The 10787-nt window shown below is 32.5% G+C and overlaps 2 pseudogenes; one reads left to right on the top strand and one right to left on the bottom strand.

The window, feature by feature from the left end:
- Nucleotides 1–2958: 2958 nt before the first annotated feature.
- LOC125869270 (uncharacterized) lies at nt 2959–7857 on the top strand (annotated as a pseudogene).
- An 820-nt stretch (nt 7858–8677) lies between these two features.
- LOC125869297 (uncharacterized) lies at nt 8678–9575 on the bottom strand (annotated as a pseudogene).
- Between the last annotated feature and the right edge of the window lie 1212 nt (nt 9576–10787).

Raw genomic sequence — 10787 nt, forward strand, 5'->3', positions numbered from 1 at the left:
GGGGGGGGGGGGGGCATAAAAAATGATTTTTTTTTCAAAAGCAATTTTTTGAATTTTTTTTATTGGGGCTAGCGTGCGCAGGGGGGCTTAGGGGTGGTGTGGCGTAAAAAATGATTTTTTTTTTAAAAATTGACGGGCTGGTAGGGGTGACCTTGTTTGTGGTGGGGGGAGGGTGGCGTAAAAAGTAAAAAAAAATTGAAATATTTTTCAAAAGCAATATTTTTTTGGGGGTGGGGGGGGGGGGTGGTAGGAGTTGGATGAGTTAAAAAAAATCTTAATATTTGAAACAATTTTCAAAAATATTTTGTAATTTTTTTGATATTTTTATTTGATAGGGGGTAGGGGGTTGTGTCACTCCCTGAGCCTACACCCTGGACGTGACCGACACTCGTGAATCATTTATGGTCCCCAAGCGAACCCTTGGCCTGACTCAATACTCAGCAGAAAACTTACTCAGTTGAAATAGAAATCTCAAAACAAACTCAACTCATAACGATTTAACTCAAAATACTCTGAAATACTCAATACAAAACTGTTCAACTTATTGAGACATTATTACTTTAGGAAGTTGGTTAGCTATATCAATACAAAACTGTTCATCTAAAAGCTTAAGCTGTTAGAGAGAAACACACTTTTACTATTTAATAATATTCTCAACACGCCCCCTCACGTGCGGGTCTGATTTTTTTTTTCATGGACCAAACACGTGGAAATTCTTTTTGATTTGGGTGGCGGTGAGATTCGATCTCAGGACCTCTGCCTGCTCTGATACCATGTTGAAGTCTGTGACCATCTCATCTAAAAGCTTAAGCTGTTAGAGAGAAGCACACTTTTACTATTTAATAATAATATTCTCAACACAACTCAAGTCTTGAATATTAACAATAGAAATGGAAAAGACTCCTCAAACCACTACTGTCTATGAAGCCTCTAACAATTATGATGGAAGTCGGGACAAGACCCACGACATCCTAACAAGAATGAAACTAAGTATGGAACCCTCCGAAGCAAGGAGACTCACCAAAGCAAATCTGGAACTGTTGTTGATGACCCTGATTACATGTATCTGCATCATGAAAGATGTAGGCCAAATGACATTAGTACATTAAATGTACGACCATGCAAGGGGAACTCTAAAGCATAGACATAAGCTTGAACTGATAAAAAGGAAGACATACTTACCTCATCTCAACTTAACTCAACTCAGAAATACTCAAATCAATTCAATATAAAAGCAACAATAAAGATACAGTATAAAGAAAGCTTTTAAAACAATAGATAATACCTCAATGTGTTTTAAAACACAATAATAAACTCTTTACTATTATTTGGGAGATTCTCTAATCGACAACCATCACTATGAGCTATGTGATGATACAACTCGCCCACGCTGCCAGAACTGTCCTATACTTTGCCGAAGTATAAGACATCCTAAACTAAGTGGATCCACTAAGTTATGCTTAAAAGCAATAAGGAATCATCTAAAATGTATGATCCTTTGCCCATGTTAGCATACATGATTTATGAGGATTTTTAGTTGACTAAACGCATCCTCATATCAGTGCTCAATACTACTCCCAATAATATATTTATAACTCATGCTCATATGTTTTAAAGAAAACATAACTCCTCCTCAATTTGAGATAATTACTCAAAAGATTTCTCTGAAAAGAGATGATACTAAAAAACTTCACATGAACTCGTTTAGAAAACAAGGTTTCTTCTCGTTTTTAAATGTAAAGGTGGTACATACTTGAGAATACTTAGTCCCCTCTTATTCATTTTCAAATATGAATTCAAACCTCCTTATTCTCATACTCATGTACTCAAGTCTTTAAACAAGTTTTAAAAGATTGTATAAGACTTCTCAAAATGACTCGAAAGGACTTCCTCGAACTTTACTCTTAACTCTATATTGAATTTGAAATGTGAATTCAAGAGTTATGATTCATGATATATAGGATCTCTCGATGATTAATGAGGGTTTAAATTGATAGGATTAAGAAGAGAATGAAAGCTCAACTCAAAGAAACAAGTACGAATCGAAGAACGGAGAAGAAAGTGGGCTGATGCTCTGGCGCATCCTTGGTGCGCGGCGCTAGCCCTCCACTTATTGGGGCTGGTTTGTGGCGCGCTGCAGGCGCATAACGCCAGCCCTCTTGGCGCATCTGGGGTGCGCCGCCCCAGCCAATTTTCAGAATATTCTAACGAATTTTTCTTCTCGATTTTTTGCACTAATTTACCAAGAATCGATTGATTTCTTCCAAAATCTCTTAGATTCGTAAATCCAATAAAAGTAAACAAACGTCTACTCAAATTTCCTCAAGAACAACCCTCAAACTCAAAATCCTCACCTCAAGAACTCATCAAATTCCATTAATAACGAATGAAGAACAAAACCTCAAGAAAACTCATCAAGAACTCAATACACGAAATCTCATGGACGAATTCAATAAGGAAACTCATGATTGGCGTATGGGTGAACTAACCCATCACTATGAAAACTTACATACCTCGAAAGAATCAATTTTTTGGCAAGAATCCTCAAAGCTCGCAAGAATATTGAACGTTCTCCTCTTCTCCTGTTGAACTCTTTACTAAAACCCTAAGCGTGTTTATGAAGGATTAAAACTAAGAGAAGAAACCGACGTTTTCCATTCCCTAATTTTCGCCCTCAATCTCTCCCCATTGCCAAATGAGTTATCAAATTCAAATCAATTTGAATTTCAAAAGAATCCTATCACTATTCAACTACATGCAGAGTTCAAATTAAGTTGTCTCATCTTCTTCATTTTGATTTTCTCTTTTTTTTTAAAAATAAAATAAAATTGTGTATTCATCGTTTTGGCTCTTGCATTATGCATCTAGCATCTAACATCTAACAAATCTCGAATATTTGATTTAAAAGATCCTAATTGGGCAGAATTGAGATTTAAAAGGATGCATGACACTACAATAATGACAAATCAAAGTTCCAGCAAAAGAAAATCGGAAAAGGAAGTACATGCATATTCTAAATCAAAGGATGCGAAAACCCCAAAGAAAAGGGGTAGAAAGGTTGCCCCTCCCATTAATCGACCAACACTACCCATGGTATGCATTTTTTATCATATATGTATCCCCTATTTTTATTCGTTTTCTTTTAATCTGATGATAAAGAATTTTTTGTTATGTATCTTGTTTGAATTATGCAGTTGTTTCCCAGATACAATATTTTTTACGAATTTTGTTGTTAATTGTTAATGTATTAAAAGTAAAGAGAACTGTATATAAGATAAGTGCTCAAATCACATATTTGTTTGTAGGTTGTTTTTTGTACAATGTATCATTCTGATAGATAATTGCGCAAATGATACTTAAACAACATATAATGGATACGAGATTTTATATTTTGTATCATAGTCAAATATACGTCACTGTATATACTGAATAATTGACTTTGTGTAACTCTTATGTTTTGTTATTATTTAGTATCAAATAAAGTAAAGAGTACTATATCTAAGATAGTTGGTTAAATCACAATTTGGCATGTAGGTTGTTTTTTGTACAGTGTATCATAGTCATAAATAAATGCACAAATGATACTTAAACAACATATTGGTTATGAGATTTTATTTTTGTATCACATTCAATTATGTCACTGTTTATACAAAATAATTGATTTTGTTTATCTATTATGTTTTGTTATTATTTAGTATCAAATAAAGCGAAACATCATTATATTTCTGAAATAGTATAACATTTCTCTCTGTAGGTATGCATGTATCATTTACTTTTTTTATGATTGATAAACATCATTTATGGAATTGAAGAATATGAAATATGTAATTAAACATATTCCAAAGCACTCCCTAAAGTTTGGTCCTACTTACAACTCAAATTTTAATCAAGATTTAGTGTTGTCAATAAAGGACGAAGGTATGGAATTATTCAAGGATACCATATTTGCTCCATACCTAAATATTCCCAAATGCAACTATCAAGGTCAGATTACCAAGTGTCTTTTAGAGGTTGAGCAGGACAATCTAGATAAAGAAATTCACATTCGTCATGCCAAAGGAAATGTCTTACAGTTTAGTATCAAAGAGTTTGCTATTATTACTGGTTTGAAATGTAAAGAAAATATCAAAGATTTTACATATTCAGATTCAAAAACTAGTAGGCTGGTGCAAAGATATTTTCCTGGTCCAAATTATAATGTAAAATAAAGGAATTTTGGTAGATCGTTTTATACAAGGTGGTTGGGACAACACTGATGATGCCCTTCAAATGACTATCTGTATTTCATTTATACATTTGTATATTCGCAACTTGGTGATGCAACAATTCCTATTGAAGATTTCTTCATGGTAGAAGATGGCAGTTATGAACAGTACTCGTGGGGTTGACTTGCCTTCACAAAGTTAATGAAATCATTTAGAAAAGAGTACACCCCTAACAAAAAAATGTATCGCTTGAATGGACTCCCATACACACTTAATGTCTGGGTATATGAACGTGCGTCTGTAATAAATAATGAGATAGTTGTTAAAGAAGGAAATGGTATACCAAGGATATGCAATTGGAAAGTTGTGGGTGCAAAGCCCAAATTTGAGATGTTTATGGAAATCATCTTTACTGAGGTAATTACTACATAACAATATTTTTACTTCCTTTTTTTAGTTTGCGATACATTATTACGTTTGTTCTCATGATGTTTTACTATTTGTTTGTATAGAATGATTGTTCTAACATTCAGCCAACTCCCAAGGAAATCAGTCACTTGATTAACCAGATAACAGTCATGTACCTCCAATTCAACCAAATTCATCAAATGTTAATAATGAGAAGGTGCAACCGGAGGAGGTTCCTGGTTTTGAAGACTTCTCATCAAAACCTCCGGAGCAACTGTTAAGGAGATCAACACGAGTTTCTAGCGCAGGATCTACCCCACCCCCAAGAGAATAAAGGTTGTACATCCACATAAAATTATTGTGTCCAAAGCCACACAACCACATGAGCAACCAAATCAGCCATTTCAAACTCCAAATTCACAATTGCAACAAGCCGATAATGTATCTGGTGTTCCTTATAATACAATCTTTCGAAGAACAGCTTTGGACAGTGCAGGAATTGAGAAACTGAAGAATTTCATGAAGTGTTATGTAAGTAAACACAACCATATGATTTAAACATTTGTTTGTTCATTATTAACTCCATTTAATATGCTTAATTTGAATCTAGGTTGACAACAAAATTAGAGCTCTTGACAACAAAATTAAAGCTCTTGAGGCGTTAATAAAAGAAAATCATGTTGAATTGTTGAAAGTTGTTGGCGCGAAAGATAACAAAACTGAAAAGGTTGTATCTTTATTTTTTTGCTTCCCTTTTCAGTTTTGTGTTATACTGATTTTTTGGATCATGAAGGATATTGGAGGCGTTTCATCGCCACATATAGTGGATGATTCTATAGAGAAAGATAATGTTGATCCACTACCCAATTCTGATAACTTCAACCAATAAACCATTTCACCCATGCAAATGAATTTTGCAACTGTTGATCATGATATTGATGTACCTGTTGTGGAGGTGGGAAAACAAAAGGGTTCTGAAGAAAATGTTGCAAAGGTACGTACGTATCTGATACTTAAATTAATATCACATGCATTATTGTTCGTTTCAATTCCTTAAATAGTTTTAAGAATGTATCATGTTTAATGGTTGATACTTTAATAATGAAACAGACGTTGCTATTTTTGTGTATCACTGATTGTACTTTATACATTAATAATGTATATGATGCTATATTTAATTTTTGTATCATGCACATTAATATTCTACCATTGCCAGATACTTTAATTTATTTTTTCTTATAATCAAATCTACAAACACAGAAGGATGATACATCCATTAAGGAATAGGCAATGGAAGAGTCCACTAGGCTTCTACCCACAACACACTATAGCGATCCTTCGAAAAATGTGATTATTCATGATAAGAAAGCGGTAAGTAAAGAGTTTTTTTAATTATTATACATTAATTATTTTTGAAAAAAATCATAATAGTATCTGATATTCTCTTTATTAGGATGATGATGCCGATACAATTCAACAAGACTTAGAAAAACATTCTTCAAATCCAGTAGTTGTTGATATATCGGTATGGTTATAATTTGTTTATTGGAAAATGCAAACAGTTGCCTTATGTGGTATAATTTGTTTATGTAAATTGTAATATTTTTTATATTTCCCTGACATCATATAGGATTCTACCACATCAAACTTCATTTCTTTCGGAACTGAAACAGCCATAGATGCACTTGTATATGAACTTCCAAACCAGCCAATTAATGTCAAATCACTGAGTATAATCATTCCACTCGAGCTAACCAAAAGTGATGATTTTCTATTTGACAGCCAGCTACCTTACCCAGCTTCCAGTCAAGGAGCTTGCACCCAATCTTGATACAAAGACTCCAGCTCAGCGTAACATAATGCCTTCAAAGATTATGCAGTCTCCCTATTTAACTTCTTTCGGATCAAGTGATAAGGGCAAGGAGAAAATAGACGATGACATACGTCCATACCCATTTGAAGAATGTCGAATCACATATCAACTCTCGTCAGGTTTAATGCAAGAGTTCTTAGAGTGGATACAAAAGGGACTCTTCAAATCACATGCGAATAAGTAGGTTTTTCTTATTAATGTATCTTTATACTATTATTTTTTATTAAATTATTTTTATTTTGACTTTAATCATTCTCATAGAAAACCATCTGATCATTTCCTATTGACAAGAGCTAGTTTTATACTATGTCACATCCAATGAAATGCTGGACTGATCAGGTACAATAAGCATTCCAATTATGTATAAGATACACAATCAACATGTGTCATTTAAAATAGATATCAGATTACTAATTGGGTTTGCTTTTTCTTCAATGTATCTTTTTTGTTTCATATTGTGCTGATTTATATATTATGTTTTTTTTTTTATTTTACAACACATAGATGTAATTTTTACTATCTACGCAAGAAGTCAAAATTAAGAAGCATGGATCAGTACAAATACACTACAGTCAACTGTTTGTTCAAGTCATAGATCAACATTGTATACAAGAGGTATTATAGTGCTCCTGCAGATGATACTCTTAGTACACAGGAACATATTGATCGTGTTGTTATTGTATATGTTTATGAAAGGTCTATCAAAAACATCATAAATGGATTTTCGATCCTTGTTGCTTTACCATGGCATCTTGTAGATGAGGCTTATATTCCGATTAACTGTGACGGAGATTTCATTGGGTGTTTGTTGTGGTTGTTTTAAAGAATACGAGTGTATGACTCATCTATGGGATCAAGGAAAAAAGTTTATTCCGATGAGATAAAGTAGTTGTCTATAATCCTTCCAAAGTATCTTCATGATAGTGGGTTCTTTGATAAAATGGAGAGAACTAATTGGGCATCATTGGAGGCGTACAAAGACAAAGAAACTGGTGAACTGTTGGGTCCACAACAGTCGTTTGAGGTGGAATATGCTCAAGATATTATGCAACAACAAAGCGATAGTCTGTTAGTATTGTAAAACAATTTCTTTACTTACACATTTAATTCATTTTTTTAAAGTATCTTCTTCTTGTTTGCAGTGACTGTGGAATGTATGTAGCTGCTTTTACTGAATTCTTGAGCGATGAAATCAACATTCCATCTATTAGTTTTTAGAGTGACTATCTTCGCAATAGATATGCAACACTGTTATGGAAGTATGGTATGGACAAGGCCAAGGCGGGATATGTTAGCGATAATGATGTAACTACAAGGCCGAAGAGTGACTACACTTCACCAGCAGAAGATGGACTGATTAATGTAGAATAGTTATGTTTTATTGTGGTGAAGATACATTAATTAGTTTTTTCTAATATTTCTTCCCGTTTTAACACAATATTTCTAAGTAATTATTAATTTGAAGATTGATTTTGTCAAATTTTGTACTTCAATTTTAATTTTGTTTTAATATATATAGTTTACTATATAGTAACTTGTTACAAATTGTATCTTATAAGTATGGTATACACCAATACTGTTGATACAATATAACCATCAGATACAGAATAATATCTGATACTATATATTTTACACTTGGTAAACAACAATTAATTTTCAATTTATTTAGTATCTATTAACATGTTGTAGCTTGTAACCTTGATGTAAATTACAACATCTGATACTATATTATTATCAGATACACTATATTCAGAAAATTATTATGTATATGATATGTAGTTTATTATCAAATTACAAATTTGTATATATGTTACAATTGATACAAAACAATTAAGTTTCAATATATTTAGTATCTTTTAACAGGTAGAATTTTGTAGCATTGATGTAAATGCACAGTAACAAACAATATTTTATTATCAGATACAAAATATACTTGAACTTATCATGTATATGATACATAATCACTTATCAAATAACAAATTTTTATATGCCCCAACACATTATACAATATATTTTACATGATAATATAAAACAATTAATTTCAATATATTTAGTATCTTTCAACAGGTTGTCTCTTGTAACATTTATATAAAGTAAAAATCACACCAAATGATAATATCTTATTAGCAGATTCAAAATATCCAGAAAATTATTACACATAAAGCATAAAAGTACTCTTAAAAAGAAACCATCAAGCCTCTTTTTGGAAGAAAGTACATGTTCTTCTATTGTGACCTTCTGGTCCACAACAATTCATGTTTGTGGTTAGCTTTTCATCTGGATTTTTCTTCCTCTTTTTCCTTGGTCTATCAGACATTTTTTTGTATCTTGGTGGCAAGACGACTTCTTCCAAAACACATTCCGGAGTTGTCCAATCACTTTTGTCTGGCATTGGTTCCATTGGAACTGCATGAGTATTTGTTAATGCTTCATGTTTATAGTAATCAGAGCAGTATGGGCGTACATCTTCAATATTCCTCTTCTTCAAAATGGTCATTGCGTGCGCACAAGGTATCTCGTTATGTTGAAATCTACCACATGAACAACAAGTTTTTCTCTCAAGATAAACAATGTATCTTATCCCACCTTCATACACTGAAAAAATAAATTTAGAAGATGCAACAACCTGCAATTGTTTACAAATTAGAGATACATCACACGTTTTTTCATTTGGTATACACAACAATATAATTAGAAGTAAAGCTAGATACATAATACTTGTAATATAGATATCTACCTTTATTTTTGCACATTTAGACGGGTTTATAACCAATAGTTCTTCAAATCTCCTCCCTAATGTTTTCTCTGTATAAGAAGCTATTTCTCGATTTTTTGCAATTCCAAGAACCAATTAGAATTCTAGCTTCTTCCAGAAAGTCTATAATAGGTAGCTGCCGTGGATCAACAAGGCAACCATTGATACATTCCGCTATATTTGAAGTCATCATTCTCCCCCTGTTCACTGCTGCATGAGACCTAGACCACCTTTCATACCCAACATCTTGAAGATACTTCTTAACTCTGCCATCTACTTTTTCCAATTTAGCCATCAACTTTTCAAAATCCTTTTTTCTATAAGCATTTTCCATTGAATAAAACAAATCACTTAGTGTGGATCTGTTTTTCCTAAAGTTTGTACAAATATATTTCCAGAGGTGCCATATGCATACAAAATGAGGAACATTTGGATAAACAATACTTACACTTTTCATTATGCTTTCACTTCTGTCAGATACAACACACATTTTTTCTCTCTCACCAAATACATTTTTAAACTGTTGAAAGAATCATGTCCATGAACAATCATTTTTCGTGTCAACAACTCCATAAGCTAAAGGAAATATGCAACCTTAACATAGAAACACACAACATTATGATTATTTATAAATAATTGTTGCAGAATGTTAAAATTACTTTTTAAAAAATTAAATTAATAAACAACATGACATACCTACCCCATCGAGTGTACTTGCCGATACAAATGTCCCTCGGTAAGCTCCGCTAAGATGTGAAGCATCAACAACAACAACATGCATACAGAACTCAAACCCTCTCATCATTGGCCTTAATGATATGAATAAATACATAAACTCATTTTTTTCCGATTTGTGCATCCGTATATATGAATTTGAATACACAGTTTCCAACATATATATATATATATATATATATATATCTTGGCATCTGTCTATATCCATCTACAGGTTTACCCCTGATCATCTCCAATGCACTTTCTTTAGTCTGTCATGCTTGTTGGTAAGAAATTTCAACACCATAGAGTGCCCTAATATCAGTAATTATATCGTTTAGAGTATGTTTTCTTTTATGATTCTCCAATTTTGGTGCTGTCACACCACTAACAAATCCAACAGTAGATTGTACCTTACTTAAAACCCTATCCCTCAATGGACAAGTATGTTCACTATTGAAGTATCTCACTTTGAATATGTCTGTATTTTTCCCAACAGACGCCTTGAATTTCCAACAACAATCATCTGAATAACAAACTAATATGTAGCTGCAATTACACCATATATATTTGTTCTTTGATCAGGTTTAATGTATCAATCCATAAATAAAAATAAAAGAACAGTACAAGATACATTATTGCAAATACTTTTAGTTAAATAGTACTATGCACACATATTAATATATAACGCAGTTTAATGAGGACACATTTAATCATGTTCATATATAAATTAGATAACTAATTCAAAATCTAGTACTTATTAACCTTATTTCACATACCATTCTTAATTGATACTTTAATAAATAGAAGTATCTCAAAATGAACATGATAC

The sequence above is a fragment of the Solanum stenotomum genome, chromosome 6, assembly GCF_019186545.1.
Source record: "Solanum stenotomum isolate F172 chromosome 6, ASM1918654v1, whole genome shotgun sequence".
Classification (NCBI taxonomy): Eukaryota; Viridiplantae; Streptophyta; class Magnoliopsida; order Solanales; family Solanaceae; genus Solanum; species Solanum stenotomum.